Genomic DNA, 24,661 nt, shown 5'->3' with positions numbered 1-24,661 from the left:
TACAAAGCTCTGGTACGGCCACACTTGGAGTATTGTGTACAGTTCTGGTCACCGCATTATAAGAAGGATGTGGAAGCTTTGGAAAGGGTGCAGAGGAGATTTACTAGGATGTTCCCTGGTATGGAAGGAATGCCTTACGAGGAAAGGCTGAGGGCCTTGAGGCTGTTCTTGTTAGAGAGAAGAAGGTTGAGAGGTGACTTAATAGAGACATACAAGATAATCAGAGGGTTAGATAGGGTGGACAGGGAGAGCCTTTTTCCAAGTATGGGGACGGCAAACACGAGGGGACACAACTTTAAAGTGAGGGGAGATAGGTGTAAGACAGATGTCAGAGGTAGTTTCTTTACTCAGAATAGTAAGGGTATGGAATGTTTTGCCTGCATTGGTATTAGATTCACCAAGTTTAAGTGCATTTAAGTCGTCATTGGACAGGCAAATGGACGTACATGGAATAGTGTGGGTGGGATGGGCTTCAGATTAGTATGACAGGGCGGCGCAACATCGAGGGCCGATGGGCCTGTACTGCGCTGTAATGTTCTATGTTCTATGATACATAAAGGAGGTGCAGGAACAAATGGACCTGGGTGTATATGTGCATATATCATAGAGTCATAGAGATGTACAGCATGGAAACAGACCCTGCGGTCCAACCTGTCCATGCCGACCAGATATTCCAACCCAATCTAGTCCCACCTGCCAGCACCCAGTCCATATCCTTCCAAACCCTTCCTATTCATATACCCATCCAAAAGCCTTTTAAATGTTGCAATTGTACCAGCCTCCACCACTTCCTCTAGCAGCTCATTCCATACATGTACGACCTTCTTAAGGTTGGCAGAGCAGGTAGAGAAAGCAGTTAATATCGGGGGCTTTATCAATAGGGTCATAGTGTACAAGAGCAAAGTCATGACATACAACTTGTGCAAGACACTTGTTTGACTTCAGCTGGAATATGAAGTACATATTTGGCAGTATGCTATATGAAGGTTATGACTACATTTAGAGTGTGTGTAGAAGAAGTTACAAGAATGGCTCCAGGGATGATAACAAGTGATAATTAATAAAATTAATTGTAAGTCAACTGGATGGTCCAAACCCACCAGTTTTCTAGGAGGCTAGTTGATGTTAACGATATGTTTCAGTAATAAGCCTTTTAACTGCTGACTTTATACTTATTATAAACACTAGAAATAAAGTGCATTGTTTGTGTTAGACTAACTAGAAACCATTCTATAGTTTTATCATATATTTCTACACTAATTTCCATCTTATACAAGGTGGTAAAGTGGTGTAACTTCTGATGTACTTACTTTTTTATTCACATGAAGCTAATGTTACATTTACGTTGCTAACTATACACAGGAAACAATTCTTGACATGCGACATATCAAAATGAATTTTCATTACACTCAGAGTAGCAAACCCTCTTAGAAACTTGTATTTAATCTCATGACTAGATCATATCAACGGAATGTGTGCAGAAACATGCAAATAGGATTTAATATGCGGAAGTGTGTCTTAATTCATTTGGGGAAGATAATCGAAACAAGTGATTTTTAAAAAAAAAATCATTTCTGGGACATGGACATTGTTGGCATTTTTATACCTGTCCCTAGTTGATTTTGAGAAGGTGGAGGTGAGCTGCCTTCTTGAACCATTGTAGTGATACATTTCCAAGTCAGGATAATGAGTGGTTTGGGAGGCGGTGGTGGTAGGGATGGTGTGGTGGTTGTAGAAATCTTGCAGGTGATGCATCTGATGCCCTTGTCCTTCTAGATGGAAGTGGTCATCAATTTGGAAGGGACTGTCTAAGGATCTTTGGTGAATTTTTGTAGCAGATCTTGTGGTTAATGGACAATAAGTGGCAGGACGTGAGAAAAGTGAGAAAAAAAACAGAAGAAACCTGGAGTGCATCTCCATGGTTTCCTTAAGAGAGTTGGGCAGAATGGGTACATAAAGTGAGCAAGATGATAGACAACATACTATCCTTTCTTAACCAAGACAGAATAAAACAACAAAGATTTTATGTTGGTGAGAGGGAGAAAGCTAAGGCGACGTGGGAACGTTCAAAGGAGTTGTGAGGGGCATGTTTTTTTTAAAACCTAGAGTGTGGTCGGAGCGTGGAACGTGCTGCCAGAGATGATGGTGGAGGCAGATACGATGGGGGCATTTAAGAGACTTTTAGACAAGCACATGAATATGCAAGGAATGGAGGGATATGGACAAAGGCCAGGTAAGTGGGATTAGTTTAACTTGGTGTCATGATCAGCAGAATAACAAGGAAATTGCATACAGTTATACACTGCCTTGTAAGAAGGATATAATCACACTAGATCGAAGACAGAGAGGAGATTTAGAAAGATACTGTTATCAATTGACAAGTTAAACATGAATTGAACTTTTGGATATGCTAGGATTCCTTTCTTTAAAACACTGATGGCTGAGGGCCAATAAAAATGAACGGTCTAGATAGAACCAATAGGAACGGCCTTTTTCCATTAATAAAGGGGCAATAACAAGAGGGATTTAAAATAATTGGCAAAAGGATTGGAAGAAAGCCAAGGAAAGGGTTTTCAACCAGAGGAGAGTTGGAATTCACTGTCTGAAAAATGATACAAGCAAAACCATAATATTTAGAAGGTACTTGGGAATGCATTTGAACAATAGTACAGGTGTTACCTTCAAATGCTTTAGGTTTCATATCTCTCTCTCTCACCAGGAAAAGCTGTTTGTGTGTTGTCTGTATACCTGGAAATAAAGTGGCAATGCATCGAGGCAACATGGAATGTTACATTACTTGTTACTTGCAGAGGTTTTTAAAAAATATTTATTGTTAATTATTTGTTTTTGAGAGACTTTTAATAGGAATAGTGTACCTGAAATGAATTTCTGAATGGGCAATAAATATGTAGTGAATTGAATTGAGACTAAAAGCTGGAAAGTGCATTTAGGTTGGATAGCTTTTTATCCACAGACAAACAAATAAGATAAATGACATCCCTCCGTGCCATAAATTACAAAATAACTTGAAGAATCACAGTACAGTCGAATAGGTTTGCCACTGGAACAGCCTAGTCCAATTTTAACAGTTTAAAGTGAAAGCATAATTATGACAATTGGTACTATAGACCTAGTATGCTTGTAATGAAGGTAAAAATGCTGCCTCATGTGATTCAAAAATACAGTTCTAGGATAAAGCTCTATAAATACCTTATCTGTGAATATTAGTCCTATTCTTATTTAATATAATCAAACTCTCTACATTACCTTCCTGTGACACCACTGATTGGAACTGAGAGCCTAGCTTGGCAAAATTATTCTAAGGCCTACAGCAATATTTGTGATTGGCTGACATTCAATTCAAGCCACCATCTTGCCACATTTCCAAGCCTTGTTGTGGAAATGCTACATACTTTCGCCTGCCCACAGTTCCAAGTACTACCTTCTTTTGCCAGCTGTTCAATGTTTTCCATCAACAGTGGAGTGGACAGGGAACAAACAGGAGCTGAAAACATATCATGTTTCTCCATCTCAGCCTCAGAAGCATAGCAAAGATGGAAGCTCTAATCTGGAGGTTAGTTATTCTGAAATGTGGTTTCCAAATTTACTTCTTAGAAGGAGGAATTACTCAAAAACAAACCACTGCAGCATATTAACCTGAAATGTTCCTTTAATTCTAGTGGACATTATGACGACTACTAGTGGAACCAATTAATTCATCAAAAAAGTGGAACAGCAAAATAAAAATTGATTCCAGTATAATCCTTTGATTTGTATATAAACCCTAATTTCAAATAGGTTAAGTGTACCTGCACTTAAGGAGCTAGTGGTTGTTCTTTTAAACGCCAGAATTGAATTCATTATTTTGTATTTACACAGAAAGAACAAAACAAAAGAAAATGGGAACTGTCAGCTTATGTAAAGAAGACAGACCAGACTTTAGTCTATTTTTTTCGCCACAAGGAACAGTACATTTTAATGTGTCTGTCTGTTAAAAAATACATTTGACCAAAATAACCATTGAAAATACTGAATTCTTCCTCAAGGCAAGTACACATAACAGACCAGACTGTAAGGCCATTATTCAATAAATCCATTAAAAATCAGATTTTCCTTTTAGTTAATCAAATTGAACTGTAAAGGGAGAATAAGTTGGAAAATTTGTACTCCCTGTATATCAAGAACTTTAGAGCCAGACTTTCATGTCGACAACAATTGAACCATATCAAATCAAGCTGACTGCAGCCATTAAGCTCGGTATTGCTCAATGCTAAAGGGTAGGTTCTTCTGTTGTGAACTATCTAAACTTTTAAGTAGCAGCTTTTATTATTACTATTATTTAGAATCTTATTAAGTAGCACCAAATACATGGGATTTAGATCCATATATACTGTCTGCTTTGACTTCTTTAACAGAGTAATTTAATGTTTTACATTTGCCATTTTGCTCCTTAATAACATTCTGTTTATAATACCTTGGATAAATTTAAAATCACTCAAATATGGTATAACATTGGAGCATATAAAATAATTAAGAGTGGATTAGCAGGGATGAAATCAATAATTTTTTAAAATCAAAATCTATATTTACAAAAATGTCCTTTTATTGTGAAGAAAATTAGAAATAATGCTAAATTTACGCTGAAATCTAAGTCAACTCTTATTTACAATTCTACACACATACTGTGCTATCACAGTAATAGCAAGACACATCTAACACCAATAAACCACTGTTGATATATTGATTACTCAATATCTAGCAGAGCTTAGTGTTTTATGGCCTTTGGTTATGTCTATAGTAAGACATTACCTCACCCAGTTGCTGTTAACCGCTTTCACACAAACAGCTCATAAAAAATTAATTTTGTTAATGTAGATTTTGCAAACAGAATGAAAAATACGAGTTTTAAGTGTGGCACATTAATCCATCTGTCAATGTACACTCAAAATCCATTAAAACAATTGAAGAAAGCATCCCTTTAGCTAATTTGAGTCAATATCTGACGAATCAAAGGAGTCTCAGCCAGTATATTATTCCAAAAAGCAATGTTAAACAAATGGCAGTCTAGAAGTATAGACTAATATACAATATATCAAGGGGACATAACAAGTAGAAGTTCTAAAATTAAAACATCCAAGAATAGCAATTATGATGTCTGAAAATGCCTTGTAAAGACAACAGTCACTTATTAAATGGTCTAGCAGACGCAATGTTAAAGTCATAAATAAAATGCTTTCAGAAAAGGATGTTTCTTGTAAAATGATTCCATTAATACTTGAGACGTCTATCTAATTACAAACAATGTTACTACACAGCAGGAGCCCGGCAATGCACTCATTTGGTCACATATGAACAAAAAAGACTAATTGAAAAAATATCACCCATGATCTTACTTTAAAAAAAAACCTCAAAGATTGGAGACATTTTATGAACATATGATCCCCCCCACCCACAAATCTTAATATCCTGTTTCTCTAAAGTCATTACATTAATAAAGTAACATTCTGTCAATGGTTATTTTGTATCAGCATATTGTATTGTGTTTTTGTTTACATTTAAAAATCACAGTAATGAACTAAAGGCAGATAGCACAAATAATCATGCTATGTTTAGGTGGCACTGAGGTCTTTTTTTGAAAAGAGCTTCAAACATTGAACTGCATATGAAATTTATATTCTGAATTAGTGGAAAATAAAAACTGATGTTGCCATAAAAGTTACAGAGATTGAAGATCATAGAAGATTCTGGATTTGTAGTTTAGGGGGAAACAGAGTCCAGGAGACCATTATATCCTAGTACTGTGGGAACAAGAACTATGAGGCCACACACTAAAAAAGAGGAATCTAGAAGTAGAAGAAAAACATCACAATAATCTTCCAAACCTGGACTTCTTTGATGGACATTCACTTTACTGACAGCTTTATATAAAAGGGCAATCAAACTTCTTCAAGGAAGCTTTAACAATTCAGGGGATAAAGGAGATCTACTTGGGGTCAGGAGGTAGAGTCTAAGAATGTCAACATTTAAAAAAGGACGAAGGGTGGAGCATCAAAGACAAAGTTGTAGCTACTTGCTAAGCTGTGACAAACGTGAAGAAACTATAGCTTTTTATAATTAAAAGAAACACTATTAGATAAAATCACATACAATATAAAGACTTAGTAGATCAGTTAGTGAACTGCAGGACAACTGAAACCTTAAATACATTGAGGACAAATGATGTAGAAAGGTGCTAACAAATTCAGTGAAAACAATCAATCAATCAGATAGCAAACAGCAGATGGGGCTGAATGATGAATAGTAAATGTCAGGTTTTCTTCTTTCAGACCAAACAGGAAAATATATTCTTCCACAAAAGATGTATATAACCCAAGGAATGTCATGTTTAAAAAAATTAATTCACATGATAAGGGCATCACTAGCTACGTCAGCATTTATTGCCCATCCCTAATTGCCCAGAGGGCAGTTTAGAGTCAACCACATTGCTGTGGGTCTTGAGTCACATGAATGTCAGACCAGGTAAGAATGGCAGTTCCTTCCCTAAAGATAATTATTGAACCAGATGGGCTTTTCCAACAATTGACAATGAATTCATGATCATCAATAGACTTTAATTCAAATCCCCGAGATGGAATCATCAACTGGATCTCTGGATTAACAGTCCAGTGACAATACCACTAGACTGTCACCTTCACAGTAATGAAAAAATGTCAGAGCCACCAGTCACAATATCTCCACAGCAGTTTTAAATAAGCCAGATTGCTAATAATTAGAGATTTGATGAGAAAATGGATTTTGATACCAGGCAATTAAAAAGTAGGAAGGTGCCTGGCTCTAGAGAACTTCAAGTCAATGATAATGGTTTTGTTGAAGTATTCAAATACAGAGTTCCAGAGCTTTCCAACACAGGCAACAAGCTTTTGAGTTCAACAGTGTCAAAATGCAACTGATGCTTGTGCTCAGAATCAGAAGTTTCAAGGTAGTGAATAAATTAAAGAGCAAGCTCCATAATTTTGGATTTTTCTAGTTACAGATAGGTTAAACACTAATAAAGCTACCAAGAAAGCTACAAATGGACTGAAAGAAAGGTATTTAAGGCAATATTTCAGAATGTGGGAAATGAATGAGCCCAAATAGGCTCTTCATCATTCAGCCACGAACAGCATAAATAAGAATGGCAAAGGCAACATGGTTGGATCTTTATGATTAATGATAACAGCAGAACAGCTTATGATCAGTTTTGCTTAGTTATTGGCTCATTCATTTCTGGATCAAATGGTTCTGAGTTTAAGTCCCTTATCAGACAGACATTGCATTAGAAGTACCATTGATTCTATGAATGGCAGGTCTAACGGAAGGTCAGGTGCATATCAAAGGTGGCATTAATAAAGAAAACAGCAAGCAGTGTTTTGGGCATCTGATAAAGATTCGTCCTTTTTTAATTTCATTCATTTGTTTGCTGTTAGGAAGTTGCTGCTGCAACATGATAGCTGTATTTACTTAAGTCACTGCAGTTTAAAAAGTAATTCATTCTATGCAGTGATTAAAATATTTTTACATTTCATGCTATACAATTTCCAGAATTACTTAGAATGGAACAAAATGCGGAAATATAGAAATTATTCCTTATTAAGGTTAAAATTACTTAAATGCAGGTGAAAAGTGAAACTTATCTTTAAGGTGAGCTGGAACGTGTCACAGGCCAATAAAAGAGGCTGGATTCACGAGAATGTTTTAAAAAAAGCTTTGGCAGGGTAACAGAAGCAATGTTTCTAGGATGGGAGATTGCAACAATTAATATTTCATTTCAATAAGGGTTCACTCAGCAGTTTGAAATGTAAACTAGAGATTAGAAACAAAGCTGAAGTTGCCTCAGGATACTACAGACTGACCAGTGGACCAATTACACAATAACAGGTGTGTGGCTTTGAGGGGTCAGTTATCACCAGCAAAGCACATTCTGAGTTCAACTGAGATCATCCAATGAGTGGAGTACTGGGATTCTGCATACAGATTATGTGAAATGTTCATTCAGGCCTCACATCAGATTTATAGAGAAGCTATCAAGTCATGAGCATGGTAGCTCAGTGGTGAGCACTGCTGCCTCACAGCGACAGGGACCTGGGTTCAATTTCAGCCTCAGTTCCTTCTCTGTGTGGAGTTTGTACATGCTCCTAGTGTTTGCGTGGGTTTCCTCCAGGTGCTCCAGTTTCTTCCCACAATCCAAAGATGTGCAGGTTAGGTGAATTGGCCATACTAAATTGCCCATAGTGTTCAGGGATGTATAGATTAGGTGCATACGTTAGGGGTAAATATAGGGTAGGGGAATGGGCCTGGGTGGGTTACTCTTCGGAGGGTTGCTGTGGATTTGTTGGGCCGAAGGGCCTGTTTTCACAATGTAGGAATTCTAATAAATATTTAACCAGAATACAATCGAACTCAGCGGACATGTGAGGAAAGGAGTGAGGGAATAAATTTTGCAACAGGCTGCCTCCTGAACATAAACATCTTTTATATTTGGCCATTTTTCAAACCTTCAGTGGCCAGATGCAGTCAGTGTCTAAATAAAAGGAAAATAATATGGACATGGAGACTGTAAATAATATGAGAAAATGGAGAAATTCAGCAGATCTGGCAACAGCTGTAGAGACAGAAACATTGCATTCCATTCTGAAGAAAGTCATTGGACACGAAACTTTAAACTATGTTTCTTTCTGCACAGATGGTGCCAGACCTGCTAGGTTTTTTCAGCATTTTCTGTTATTGCAGCAAGTTCCCAGTTTTTGTGGGGAGATAATGTAGAAAATGGCAATAGCTGAACAAAAGACCTTTACTATATGCTGTTATTTGACATTCCAGCACTTGGTCTCTTGGCAATGCACTACAGATCAATCATGCCATAAAGATTTAAAATAACCATTACAGTAAATTAATTTGTGCTCAGGCAATCAGTACACTTGAACTATGTTACAGCCCAGAAGCATGTATGAATTACACACTGAGGCCTATAGAGTCACAGAGTCATACAGCATGGAAACCGATCCTTTGATCTAACTTGTCCATGCTGCCCAAGTTTCCTAAACAAAACTAGGCCCACATGCCTGGGTTTGGCCCACATCCTTCTAAGCCTTTCCTATTCACGTTATAACTTTTAAATGTTATAACTATATCTGCAACTATCATTCCCTTTGGCACTCTCATTCCACACACAAACCACCCTCTGTTTGAAAAATAGGCTTTGCATCACTTGCTGCAAGTCTATTAGTTTCCAATTCTTGCTGTGACCTTTCAACAACATTATTGAGACAGTCATTGATAAGACAGCATCTGTATTTTTTTTATTATCAATTCATAAAGCCAAAGATACCATTGTACACAATAGGAAGCTTGCTTTTTCTTTCTTTTAAATACTAAATTGCTGATTCCTTGTGCTATTCTATTGTGCAGTTTGAAGAATAAGAATGCAGCTTCCTGGCATGTGTCACTTTTGTCATTGTGTTTTGACTGGAGTCAAAACAAGAGTCACTTGATTCTTGAGTGCTTTGCCCTTTGTTGTGGATGGTTATGGATCCTGAGCTAATGGTACAGATTGCACTAAATGGAAAAATATAGTGGACTGAAGATGGTTTACTGTCAATGTGCATTCACACCTCTATCTTGTAGAGATACTTGAGGAGAGAATCAAATGGGCTTTCAGATGTCAATATCGGCCACCCAGTTACAAGAAATGTTTTACACACTTACTGAAGCACATAATGAAAGAAAAAAAGATAAATCGAGACATGAAATTAAAATATCACAGGTCCAAACTAGTAAAAGGAGAATATCAAAGCAATATCAGGAAGCTATTTTTGATACACAATATAACCAAAATTTGACATAGGTATTAGGTGGCAGAATCAAAAGTTCTGAAATCACATCAGATATAACAGCACGGTGGCTCAGTGGTTAGCACACTGCTGCCTCACAGTACCATGGTCCCAGATTGGATTCCAGCCTCGGGTGACTGTGTGGAGTTTGCACATTCTCTGTGTCTGCGTCGGTTTTCTCTGTGTGCTCCAGGTTTCCTCCCATCATCCAAAGATGTGCAGGTCAGGTGAGTGGGTGATGGTAAATTGCCCATTTGTTAGGTGCATTAGTCAGAGGGAAATGGATCTGGGTGGGTTATTCCCCGGAGGGTTGGTGTGGACTGTTTGAGCCGAAGGGCCTGTTTCCACACTGTAAGTAATCTAATCTACGCAACATTATAATGAACGCCAAGGAGGTGCCATAAGACATTCAAGCATCACAGTCTTTATTTGAAAAAGGATACAAGTGAAATGTTTTACACTAAATATTATTCATGCTATACAAATGCATTGCAAGCATAAACCCCCATAGAGCAGTGTGAGGCTTGACACACAGCTGGCAATCTCTGTATCTCAAACAGACATTGGGAAATAAAAATTTCGGCTTCTACTTAATTCAGTCACAATGCAAACTATATTTCCTGTTCCTGTGGGCTCAACAAAATATTTTACATCTTTAAGTCTCTATCAACAGAATACAATTGCTAGTCAAAAGGAGATTGCTACAACGGGAGCTCTAATGCATGCCTCGTATTTTCCTTTGAGGTCAGAAATTTGTCGACGAGAAATTTGAGAATTCAAAACATGTTCCACCACAGCCTGCAACACCATATTAAACAACACTGCACCGCAGTAAGAGCATTCTTTATTTAGTTTACTTCACCTTTTATAAAAGAACTGGATCTCTTTTAAACTTCACTTTAAAGAAATGCATTGAAAAACATTCATTCATGAACAGCAAAAACATGGACCAGTAGTCGAGATAAGAATGGCTGATCATGTCGACATCTATATTCAGCTTTACACAAACAAAACTCCTTACCAGAATCAGAGTTCCCTACCCTTAAGCCAGTTGTCTAGACACCTCCGCCTTCCCAGCAACAAGAAAATTTGGGCATGAATCCACAACTTCGAACTAAATATTAAAAAAGACAACTTCACTGTAACATTACCATAGTCACAAAAGCCTGTGGCATCTAATGAAGTGGTTTCTCCCATAATTGCTAAAGAAAACATAACAAACTGAGAAGATTTTTTTTTGCAAAACCATAATCTTTAAAACAACCTAAACTTCTTGTTATTAATGGCAAGAAAATTAATTTTACTTGAAGTGACAATATTAACAATAGTTTGGATGGACCAAACCTTGCAATGAGCTTCAATTGTGATTGGGTCAAACCAGGTAGTCATCAGTCAGTGGCTAGGTGGTGACTACACGAAAGTAATCAGCAACAAAAGCAAACACCAACATGCAAATAGAATTTTAAAAATGTAAAATTATAATTAAAAGCATTTGTCTCCTAGGTTCCAAGACTATACAAACTTTGAGCAGTCAATCTACTGAAAGAAAATCAAAGGGAGAGGAAAAAACTTTGCGATGTGCAAATCAAAGAAGACCACGGTGCAAAGTGGAAAAAGAAAATGAAGAGTAAGGCATTAAATAATACTTATGCCCGAAACGTCGATTCTCCTGTTCCCTGGATGCTGCCTGACCTGCTGCGCTTTTCCAGCAACACATTTCCAGCTCTGATCTCCAGCATCTGCAGACCTCACTTTCTCCATTAAATAATACTATACTTGCACCATGTAGAAGATGACAGGAATATCTTGAAAAATCATGATTATCCAATTATAGTGCTTGTGGGCTGTCCAGTCAGAGTCAATTTTGACGTGAATGTCCTCACCTGTTGTTCTGACTCTCCCCAACCTGCTGCAAGCAAGCATGTATTTGAATTTGGCACAAGGATTCAATGAGAAAATAGTTAGTAATAGTTAATTACTGAAGGTAATTAATGAACTCTAGGTTTGGTATGAATTATCCTGGGGTGAAAGCATTCATAATAGTTAAAAGCAGCAGCAACAACGCTAGAGGAAACAAAACAGCATGGTTGGTAAAGAGAAATTATAAGATTTACTGGAGGAATGTTGGACATAGGAGCCTCACTGAGAAGAACCAGATTGGTATTAAGTGTAGAGGCAGTAAAAGTACAACAGAAACAGTTAATCAAAAACAGTGAAAGAGGCTCCATGACTGATTAAAGAAATAAAGTCAGAAGGCTCTGAATTTTCACATCAGAAATTGTGCAGGTCTGCATTTATTTGACTTGCCAGAGAAAGCCAGGAACTTTGTGGACATGCTGACTTAAGCCAGATGATTCAATAGGCACAGACAACAGAGTTGTTTGGGTTTATCTTTTTTTAGAAAGCACTTGGTGGAGTCTTCTTTTCTTGCTAATAAGTTGTGTTAAATTATGCTCACAATGGACAAAGTATTTACCTTTAATTCCTAAGTTATACCAAGGGATGAGTTACATATTTATTTTTAAGTTAGTTGTGTATATTACTAATCTTGTTTTCTTTTTCTGCTGGATTGTGTGTGTGTGTGTCTGTGTGTGTGTGTGTGTCTGTCTGTCTGTGTGTGGCACAACCCTAGCTGGTCGGCATTAAGAGGGTGGTTGGGATGGTTAGTAGGGTTTTTGGATGTGTAGGTGCCCCCTTTGAATTCACTCAGCGAATGCGTGGGCTTCCTCCGGGTGCTCCGGTTTCCTCCCACAGTCCAAAGATGTGTGAATTAGATGAAATGGCCATGCTAAATTGCCCGTAGTGTTAGGTGAAGGATTAAATGTAGTGGGTCTGGGTGAGTCGCTCTTCAGAGGGTTGGTGTGGATTTGTTGGGCCGAAGGGCCTGCTTCCACACTGTAAGAAATCTAATCTAATCTAAAAGGGGGGATGGGGGGGGGGGGGCGGTAAATTCCTCCAATCAGTGCCTTTGGTGCTTTTTTGTTTTTTCATTTTTGATGTACATACTTTTTGCATGTTTTATAGGTTTGTTGGTTGTAGCTGTTTTTGATAATGTAGTTTTTGTGTTTTGTGGCTTTTCTTGTACTGAAGCTCAGCGATTCGTAATTCGAATATCTGGAATCTAAATGGTGTTAAAGGTGCTAATGGCTAAGGATATGTTCAGGTGGTGTACTTGGAACATGAAGATGAGTCACTCATCGGTCAAGAGGAAGAAGTACTTTCCAGTCTTAAAAGGGAGAGGGTGGATGTTGCCCTATTTCAAGAATCACACCTAGATGATGCAGAGCATCTGAAATTGCAAAAGAATGGGTATAACTGGGTTTATTTCTCATCTTTCAATACAAGGAGTAGGCGGGGGTGGCCATTCTGGTTAGGAAGGATCTCCCAATTGAGTTGTTAGAGTGTAGTAAAGACGCAAACAGAAGATTTGTAATCCTTAAAACTTTGATACATGGGGAGGAATATGGGACCTTAAATGTTTAATCTCGCCCGGCCCACCCCCTCAAGTCCTTGACCTCACATTTCAGCATATCATCATAAGGCGTGGGGAATTTTAATTACCTAATAGTTCCCAGGGTGGACAGATTGCCCAAAGGACCCTGATATCTTCTTCACAATCTAAACAATTAAGGAATTTGTGTGTTGAACTAGGATTGGCCGATGTTTGGAGGCACCTTCATCTTATTGGCAGGGATTTTACGAATTAGCACAAATGCCAAACTAGGGGTGATCTCTTTTTGACTCCTACAGTGCATTTGGGCTCAATGGTGTCATGTACAATTGGCAATATCACTATTTCTGATCACACTCCACTGTATCTAACGGTCAAGAGTAAGGATACAATGGTAGGTTTGATGCATTGGCAACTGGATCCCTTCATCCTTAAGGATAAAAAATTTACTGAATTCTTTTTGATTAGATTCCCTGCAGCGTGGAAACAGGCCCTTCGGCCCAACAAGTCCTCACCGACCCTCCGAAGAGTGACCCACCCAGACGCGTTCCCCTACCCTATATTCACTCCTGACACTATGGGCAATTTAGCATGGCTAATTCACCTGACTTGCACATCTTTGGATTGTGGAAGGAAACTGAAGCACCCGGAGGAAACCCACGCAGACACAGGGAGAACGTGCAAACTCCACACAGACAGTCTCCCGAGGCTGGAATCAAACCTGGGTCTCTGGTGCTGTGAGGCAGCAGTGCTAACCACTGTGCCACCGTGCTACCCTACTGAATTCAGGGCTTTTTAAAACATTAATTCAGGATTGGCCAGTAACCCATCCATTCACAGTGCTTTGGTCCACACTGAACTCCATGCTCACACAGACAGCTAAGAGGGAGTCGACATTTGCAAAGCAAAGGCTGTTTGAGCATGGGGATAAGCCAGGCAAGTACTTGGCGTATATTGCCAGGAAAAGGAGTGCCCCCCCCAAGCCATTACCTCGATCGGGGGGATACTGGAAATTTAACCTGTGGTTCTAAAAGGATTAACACATCATTTTGGATAGTTTACTCCGAACTATACCAGTCTGAAAGTTGAGAGGATAGGCGTGTTAGGATGGAGTCTCTTTCTAAGGATTTGAACCTCCCAGGAGTGACCAGAGTAAGTGTCTCTCCTTAATGCCCCGCTGTCGGTGCAAGAAGTGCAGGAGACCGAGAGGCGGCTTCAGAATGGAAGGGCACCTGGTCCTGATAGACTTCCCACTGAGCTTTAGAGGACTTGAGCTATAGGGAGAGGGGTGACCTTATAGAGGTTTACAAAATCATGAGGGCATGGATTGGGGTAAATAGACAAAGTCTCTTCCTGGGGTCAGGGAATCCAGAACTAGAGAGCATAGGTTTAGGGTGAGGGGGGAAAGATATAAAAGAGATCTAAGGGGCAACTTTTTCACGCAGAGGGTGGTACGTGTATGGAATGAGCTGCCAGAGGAAGTGCTGGAGACTGGTACAATTGCAACATTTAAGAGGCATTTGGATGGGTATATGAATAGGAAGGGTTTGGAAGGATATGGGCCGGGTGCTGGCAGGTAGGACTAGATAAGGTTGGGATATCTGGTCAGCATGGACAGGTTGGACCGAAGGGTCTGTTTCTATGCTGTACATCTCTATGACTCTATGATATTGTCAGGACCGATGCTTAGTATGTTTAACGATTCACATAACCGTGGCCTCCTCCTGCCATCTTTAAGAGAGGCAAACATCTCTCTCATGCTTAAAAAAGGGAAGGGTCCACAGGAATATGCTTCCTGTAGGCCCATCTCACACGTGAATGTTGATTTCAAAATCCTATCTTAGGCTTTTGCACGAAGACTAGAAACTGTGCTGCCCTCCATCGTTAAGGAGGATCAGGTGGGCTTTCATAAGAGGTCACAGGTTTTTGAATGATTTCAGAAGATTACTTAATATAATCCAAGTATGTCAACAACAATCGGTGCAGGATTAGTGACCACTTTAGACACGGAGAAGGCATGTGACGAGTGGCCATAAAATGTTTATACTTTAAAGCGGTTTGGCTTGGTGAGGCCTTAATCAGATGAGTAAAGGTTTTCTATAATGACCCTCTTGCCGAGATCCTTATCAATGGTGTGCGGTCAAGCAATTTCAATATTCTTAAGGGCAGTTGACAGGGCTGTTCCTTAGCACCGTTGCTTTTTACATTGGTAATTGCACCACTGGAGGTGGTAATATGTATGGATCGCAATATTTCTGCTCCAGAAATGGGGCAACGTTGCATAAGATTGCACTGAATGCAGATGACATTCTTGTCTTTTTATTGAACCCAACAGTTTTGATGCCTCATCTGATCAAATGAATTAATGCATTTGGAGGTTTTTCAGGTTACAAGATCAACTTTGTGAAATCAGAGGCCATGCCCATGAGGCAGGGTCTTTCGAACATGCCTGGTCCTGAGGATGAATCTCGATTTCCCTTTAGATGGTCACAGGAGGGCTTTCTCTACTTAGGTATATTCATTACCCCGGTCTTTGGTCGGCTATTTAAAACCAATTTTGCCCATTTATTCGACAGAATCAAACAAGACCTCTGAAGATGGGAGGCGCTTCCAATCTCTTGGTTAGGTTGGAAAGCCTTCATTAAAATGAAAATTCTCCCCTATCTGTTGTATCCCACATAAATGCTTCTTCTGATTTTTACGAAAGAATCATTTGGTTAGGGCAATTCCTTTATCTGGTATCACAAGTGACCCGTTATTAAACTGACAAGACTGCAGCTACCGTACAGATTGGGAAGAGTAGACCTCCAAGATGTCAAAAACTAATTGACTAAGCTTGTTGCTACCTTATGTGAATGACTGGGCCCAGGGGACCCTCACTCACTATGGTTGGACATTGAAGCGTCTCAGGCAAGATACCCCCTTACAAGCTTGCTGTCCTTGGACAAAATGAGGACAGTTAATGAATAGTGCCATAGCCCAATAATTATTAATACTGTTAAGGCATGGAGAGGAATATGTCAGAGTGAGGCTAATATTGCCAAAACATCATTTTTGATGCCGATAGATGGTATGCCGGGTTTTTACCAAGAGATGATGGACTCAGGGTTTAAACTATGGGCAGCTAGGGGTGTGTCTTGCCTGGGTGACTTATGTGAGGGGGATATACTCATGTTTTTTGATCAGTTGGCTCAGAAATAGGAGTTGCCCAGTTGGGATCAGTTTAGTTTTTTTCAAATTGGAAAATTCATACAAAAAATAAGGGACCACACTTCTAACTGATCTTGATAGATCTGACACGGAGAAGAGGGTGCTGAGTGCCGAGAACAAATTTTCTGTCAGCAATGTCTATCATCTATTGGGAGAGGGTCCCTCGGATGAGTCTGAATGGCTCTTTAAGGTGTGGGAGAGGGATTTGGATGTTGAGATCTCTTCTGAAATACGGGAAGATATCTGGGAAAATGCAAGAAGGATCCTGATTTGCAACAGGCTCACGCCTTGCAATTGAAAATTCTCTACCGGGTCCATTTTGCTCCAGACCGCCTTTCAAAATTTAGAGTGGGAGTATCTCTGACATGTACCCATGCAAAATGAGCATGGGTACGCTCACTTATTGTCTCTGGTCCTGCCACAGACTGCAGGCATACTGGAGCGCTGCGGTAGGTGAAATAGAGGGGGTCTTGGGGATGGAGGTAGAGATGGACCTGGTGTCGGCTCCTCTTGGTCTTGTTAACGCACTTCCATTAGATACGCACAAAAAAAAAAGCATTTCAGTATCCTCATCTTTCGTGCAAGATGTTAGGGTGGGTGTCTGAACCCCCTCCCCACATCGGCTGTCGGGCTGGTGTAAGTTAGTCATGGAGCACATCCCCTTGGACTTTCTTACAAATATGGCGTGCCATAAAACCGAGAATTTTTATAAGGTGTGGCAGCTCCTTTTTGGACTACTTGGATACATATTTGTTTGCCATACTATTAAGGGCCTTTATATAGCCATGATGATTCTGTTTAATGAGTCTGGTATCCAGGGAGAAGGAATTACAGGCACATTAATATTTATAAATTTATGCTCTCTATGGTCGAGGGCTATTACTTTGTTTCACTGAGCTGTATTATTACTATTATTATTGTCATTTTTTTTAGTTAGTTATTATTTATTATTTATGTAATTTGTGAGTTTCTTTGTATTGTTTTGAATTGTTTTGCATTTGTTTCAATATTCAAAAAAACTCTTTATTTTTTCATAAAAATATATTTAAAAATAAAGACATTGTGCAGGTAGTCCAGGGGTGTCATTTCAGTACAGAGGACAACATCTTCAACAATGTAGCATTTCCCATCAGGTGAGACAGATTATTTCTATATTGCATCCAGACTGGCCATTTGTAGTCATTTATACTCATTCAAGGTTCTAACATTTACACATATCTTTATGACAATCAAAAACCTTAAGATTTTACTCGATGCTTCCATTCAGAACATAGATGAAAGAGTATAAAGCACAACAGTTCTAATTCTGATCCTGCATGATTATGCACATAGGATCATAGAATCCCTACTATATAGAAGCAGGCCTTCCGCCTATCAAATCTACACCGACCCACTGAAGTGCATCCCACCAAGAGCCATTCACTACCCTACCCCTGCAATACATATAATCTCCATAGAGAACTACTATTAATCTGCTTAAAAGAACTCAACAAATACTGCATTCAATCTATTATGGCCCCACATTCTATGCTATTAAATCAACTATTGTGATACTTTATTGAAACATTTTGCTGCTGAAGATGTGATTAACCTAATGTTATCTAAGTTCAGTATCAAGTATTTATTTTACACCACAAAAACAGCTTCACAGAGAAAATGGAGGCCTTGATTAATGAATTGTGACCACTATTATGACAGCAGCAAGAAACTTGAACAAGTAGTTACATTAGTTTCAGTGAAACCAGAGACTTTCTGATGTTGTACAATGGAAATTCATTATAACATGTATGCTGAAGTCTAACAAACAAGGGAACCATTTAGCTGGACTATGTTAATAAGTAAACACTTATTTTCCCCTATTTTCTCACCTGGACAAATGAATATTTAAATAAAGATTTACTCCTTTTGAGATGCAAGAGACCAATCTGGAATTAGTGAATTTTGGTACATTAAACCAAATTATAAAATACTTTCATTTTTTTAAAAACTGAAATTACCCCAATGTAATTTATTTGTTCCCATTTGGCTTCAGGCCTCTCACATTATGCACTATTGACAACTGAAAAAGGGGAGAAATACATTTTATGAATGTGACACCTCAAATATATTCTATATGTACAAGACTAAAAGAGGTTTATCTGTTCAATAATATTTTCTTACACAGTGAAGAGGCACTTTCTTTCACCAATTAAAAATAGATGGCAATGTACAAGACATTAATCATTGGGAAAATTACTTGCACTTAAGCATTAACTTTTCATTCTGATGAAAGGTTACTCCTGAAACAATGACCTGTACATTTGCAGTATATTCTGTTTTAATTTATTTGCAGCATCTGTAATTTTCCTTTAATGTCAAGTTCACGCCAATCTCTTTCCCCATAAGAATAATAAAGCATTTATTGTAGGAATCACATGCACGTGTCTGTGTCCCATCATTCTGAAACAGTGCATTTGTGAGCCAACCCATTGTACCACTTGGCCACAGCTTAATTATGCTTCTTTCTGATCTGCTGTATAGTGCAGAGTCAAACCATATGAAAACAATTATGTCTTCGAGCAGCTGCATTTGAAGTCAAGTGACTCGGCATCGCACTGAAATGAATCACAAAGCAAGTTTTGGAAATTGCAATGTCCTGATACTGTGGTGCCACATGCACAAATGGCAGATGTCCAGCCAGTGGGAAACTGCCTCCATTACTGAAGTTTAACCATCTAAACCAAGAAAGCAATCATTGACACTTACTGATTCTATATGTTGATTAAAACCATAGTTTTACTGGAATTTTGCAATTTTCTTTAGCTTTGAAACTTACAAATGAATTTGGCACAAAATATCTGGATTTATTAGTTTCAACAAGAACCTGGCAAAGTGCCATGCTTTCATACATTTTTCTCCAAGGGCTGTGTATAATTATTTCAACAGAGGTGTTTCAGCATGTTGTGACACAATTAAAGCACAAGAAGGTTCACAGTTTCCTCATGGAAACTGGTTCCTTAGCTATTGAATACTGACACAGGTGTACTTAATGCACCACCCAGAATCAGTTCACAGTACACAGATAATCACAATAAAACAACATATGTCAAGGAAATAAATCCTTGAACCATATCATAGTTATGGCATCTGGTTCATTCTTACCATTGTACCAGTTAGTCAGAGCTGTGAATTAGCAATTCTTACCAATTTAGGTTCTATAAGCTGTGATCTAGGAAACTTTCAAGATATTAGAATTAATTTATGGCTACTACAATGTGAGTCATGCAGAATTTTGAAGTAGCAATTTAAAATATGTATCTGACTTATGGCAGCTTGCACGCTTGGCCGACTAAAGACATTTCAGTAGAATTTTTTTGACATGAATCCAGCTTATAGGCAGGCATTATCTGCAGTTAATGCATATATCCACTTGATCAACATAACTAATTATTTGGTTTCTTCTGAAAAAAATTACATATTGTGCTCAGTTAGCAAGTTATTGTCTCGAGGAAAATTTCAGAAAGGAACACTCAAGTCTGGACTGGATTACTTAGGTCTTGAAAGCAGTAAGGACTGCAGATTTTCTTTTAGATTCCCTACAGTATGGAAACAGGCCCTTCGGCCCAACAAGTCCACACCGACCCTCTGAAGAGTAACCCATTTCCCTCTGACTAATGCACCTAACACTATGGGCAATTTAGCATGGCCAATCCACCTAACTTGCACATCTTTAGATTGTGGGAGGAAATCCATGCAGACACTGGGAGAATGTGCAAACTCCACACAGACAGTTACCCAAAGTAGGAATCGAACCCGGATCCCTGGCGCTGTGAGGCTGCAGTGCTAACCTCACAGCAGGTCAAATCAGCGTCCGAGGAGCACAAAGGTCAACATTTCAGACTGAAGCCCTTCAGGGAGGGGGGAGGGGAGGGGAGGGGAGCCTAGTGTAAATAAAGGGATGGGGGCGGGGAAGTGTAGTTGGGATGGTGATAGGTGATGCAGGTAGGGGATTATTGTGATTGGTCAGTGGGAAGGTGGAGCGGATAGATGACTAGGAAGATGGAAAAGCTCAGGGGAAGAGAGGTGGAGAGGTGGGGCTAGATATAAAGTTGGGGAGGAGGGACTTTGAAGCTGGTGAAGTTGATGTTGAGGCCATTGGGCTGTCAGCTTCCGAGGTGAAATACAGAAGAACTTCGATTGTCCGGCGTTCGATTATCTGAATATCGGATTATCCGGCAAGATTGTAAGGTTCTGCTGCTTGGTTAAACCATGTTATCCAGCATTCAATTATCCGGAATTTGATTAACTGAATGAAATACTCCCCACCCATGTCCTTCAGATAATCAAGGTTCCTCTGTATGAAGGGTTGCTCCTCCAGTTTCCGTTTGGCCTCACTATGGCAGTGGAGGAGGCCAAGAATGGACATGTCATTGGGGAGTGGGAGGGGGAATTAAAGTGGATGGCAACTGGAAAGTTGGGTTGGTTAGTGCGTGCGGAGCACAGATCCTCCGTGAACTGGTCCCCGGGTCTGTGTTCGGTTTCCCCGATACAGAGGGTCCACATCGGGATCAATGGATGCAATAGATGAGGTTAGATGACTATTAGGTGCAGGTGACTATTAACATGCTTGATCAAATCAATCTCAACATACTAGAAAAAACGTTTCTAAGGAGGTAATAGCAAATGATGGTACAATCAAGCAGGGTAACTCATTTATTGAAAGAGCTCTGTGAGGAAGTAACAAACTGAAGGAAACAGAATCTGTAACTGTAATGTACTTTGATTTCCAAAAGGCAATCAATGAGGTGCCATATCATAAGGCTACTCTGAACAGTAAGACCACCTGGCATGGAACACTGATAGAAGTTTAGTTCACTAGCAGGAAATAGTAAGGATACATTTGTCATTTTCAGACTGGCAAGATGTTACTAGTGAAATGCTTTGGGATTTGTGCTGGGGCATCAACTATCTCCAATTAACATCAATGACTTGTATGAAGCAACCAAATGTTTGCTTTTCTTTGTTAACTCTGCTATAACACAGAGGTAGGTAGGAAGGAAATTTAGTTGGGAGCAAGTAAGCACTGCAGATGCTGGAGATCAGAGTCGAGAGTGTGGTGATGGAAAAGCACAGCCGGTCAGGCAGCATTCAAGGAGGAGAATTGACGTTTCGAGAATAAGCTCTTAATCAGGAAATTTTGTTGTCAAGAGGACAGAAGACTGAATTTTATTGGCCATCTGCTGGGAATGCTTTGGCGAGGGAGGGGTTATGTAAAGTAAGTTAGGTGGCTAGCCCATCTCCTTCCCAGATACCTCCAACCTGGTACTCATAATACAACAGATGAAGAGGTTGTCAACAATGAGAGAGATGAGACAAGAATGGTAGTTTATTGGTTTTAATTGAGTCAATAAGGGTGGCATTCTGTGAGTGTCACTAGTTAGAGAGAACAGAAACAGAGGCTGGTTTCTTCAAAACCATTCCTTTTCTATAACGTTACTAAGATGGCAAATTAATATAGCGAGAATACAATCGTTTATTTTAGTCGCCAAAATTATATATAGAAGTTCCAATTAAAGGTCAGAGGAGAAGACTGTTATGTTGACAGATGAAGGAAGGTTCAGAGTGCAGTCATCAAGAAGTTGTAAATGAAGATTACGCACTTGAGAAAGAGATATTAATTAAATGACCTTGAAAACCTGAGCAGGATTTAATTGCTCCAAATGACAATGTGGAGAGTGAAAATCACCGATATTTTCAGTACATTAGGCCATTTGAATTACCTATCCTTACAGGTTCTGAAGAAATTTGAAGAAAATCGTAGTATATATTTATAAATATTTATAAAAGCTGTGTATGCCGAGTGGAGTCATTAATATAGAGAACAATATTAACAAACTAATATTAATAGGGCCGAGATGGTACAGTGTTATTATTGCTGACTAGTAATCCAGAACCCCAGGTTAATGTTCTAGGACACGGGTTCAAATCCGACCATAGCAGGTGGCACTGTCGATTGTCATAAAACCCAGCTGGTTCACCAATGTTCTTTACTGAAGGAAATTTGCTTTCCTTACTCAGTCTGACCTACATGCAACTCCAGACCCACAGCAATGTAGCTGACTCTTAAGGATGGGCAACAAACTCTGGCCTTGTGAGATGCCCACATCCCATGAATGAAATTTAAAAAAAAACTCAAAACCACTTTGGATGCTTATGATTTTTTGTGACCCTTGAGCCATTCAAAAGCAAGTATGAGAAAAGAGAGAGAGAAGGCTACTGAAAGCTTTAGGATAAATGACAGCAGAGAGACGTGAATACAAAATGTGAAAGAAAACCGGTGACAGATTCAGCCAACGATTTCGGAGTAGAACAAAGCAATGAAAGATAATTTGTTAGTAGCAGACTTAGAAACGTGTGCAAAATGTGCAGTTTAATACCCTGTGGACTGACATGTTGTATTGTTGATCCTAGATTACATCAGAATTTTACAAGGTGTTGACTTAAGAGCAGAGGTAGACGTGCACATTGATTGTCTCTCAATATCTTAAATAACATTAAGTTAATGGCCTAACCTGCTACTCAGTGATTTAAAACAAACTTTAGGAATGTTCCTCACAAACTGAAAATGAATTTGAGAACCATACAGTTACTCATGCTAATATATGAGTAGGTTGGCCTATGACTAGAACTGAAAGTACACAACTTTTAATTTACTGACGTTACCATACTTTTAAGATTAGCAGAGTCGCAGAAATTACAATTACAAAGAAAGTAGAATAGAAATTACATATAGAACTATGTGACATTCAGTGTGAATGTGTGACATTCTGTCTTCAAGAAATAAACTTTATAGTGCTTTATTTATTTTTCTATCCTTTGGCAAACTAACTTAATTTATAATGAGCAGCTGCAAACCTATCTGATGCAAAATTTCTAGAAACCGTAACAGTGTCAGTAATCTTTATCAAGGAATCACTATTTATGAATAAATCTGATAAATCAATTATTAAGGATTATTCTAAACATGCTAAAACCATTGTCAAATCAGTGGCTACAGGAAAATTATCACAGACAGATATACTGTTTCTGGGACACAATGCAAATATTATTTTGTTGCAAAAACAGGCAAAGAAACATTAATAAACAACTTGTAAAATGTTTTAACTCTAGGATTACTTTTATTGTCTTTGACAAGCTAACTAATTATTGACAAGTTGACTAGTAGGCTTCCTATCATAAATGTTAACATTACTATCAATTCTCTCTAAACCTAATGAATACAAAATGGTGCACAACCTTAACATGCATACATTCTTGCTCACATATTTGACATATCTTAAGGAGGGAAGAAACTCTGAATTCTGACAATGTTTAGCTAAAAACAAAAATTGACTGCCTTCAGATTGTTCAACTCAAGAGGTTAACTTGAATGACTTAACTGCATTTTTAAAATGCTAACAATCAATGATAAGGCATGCATAGTTAGATCACTTATTCTACACGTAATCACAAAATGCCAGAAAACAAGACAACCAGATTAATAAGTTTCTTAAAATGATTGAGACTGTTAAACATTTTTTTAGAATTCATTCACAGGGTGAGGGTGTCAGTGACTGGGCCAGCACTTATTGCTCATCCTTACTTGGCCAGAGGACAGCTGAGAGTCACCCACATTACTGTGGGTCTGGAGTCACACGTAGGCCAGACAAGATAAGGAAAACAATTTCCTTCCCTAAAGATCATGAGTGTACCCAAATGGGCTTTTCCAACAATCGATAATAGATCCATAGTCATCATTAAACTGTGGGCGGCACGGTGGCACAGTGGTTAGCACTGCTGCCTCACAGCGCTAGAGACCCGGGTTCATTTCCCGCCTCAGGCGACTCTCTGTGTGCACATTCTCCCAGTGACTGCGTGGGTGTGCTCCGGTTTCCTCCCACAATCCAAAAATGTGCAGGTTAGGTGAATTGACCATGCTGAATTGCCCGTGGTGTTAGGTGAAGGGGTAAATATAGGGGGAATGGGTCTGGGTGGGTTGCGTTTTGGAGGGTCGGTGTGGACTTGTTGCACTGTAAGTAATCTAATTAAACTCTTAATTTCAGATTTTTTATTGAATTCAAACTCCATCTTCAGCTGTGGCGGGATTTGAACC

General features: G+C 39.0%; 1 protein-coding gene across 2 annotated transcripts in view; it reads right to left on the bottom strand.

The window, feature by feature from the left end:
- arl15b (ARF like GTPase 15b) overlaps window positions 1-24,661 on the bottom strand; it is a 301,390-nt gene that overhangs the window by 12,522 nt on the left and 264,207 nt on the right. The gene's annotated exons all lie outside the window — the stretch shown is intronic.

The sequence above is a fragment of the Chiloscyllium plagiosum genome, unplaced genomic scaffold (assembly GCF_037043375.1).
Source record: "Chiloscyllium plagiosum isolate Xiang-an unplaced genomic scaffold, Cpla_swu_hap1 HiC_scaffold_1, whole genome shotgun sequence".
Classification (NCBI taxonomy): domain Eukaryota; kingdom Metazoa; phylum Chordata; class Chondrichthyes; order Orectolobiformes; family Hemiscylliidae; genus Chiloscyllium; species Chiloscyllium plagiosum.
The sequence above is the reverse complement of the archived record's forward strand: the minus strand, read 5'-3'. Positions and strand labels throughout refer to the sequence as shown.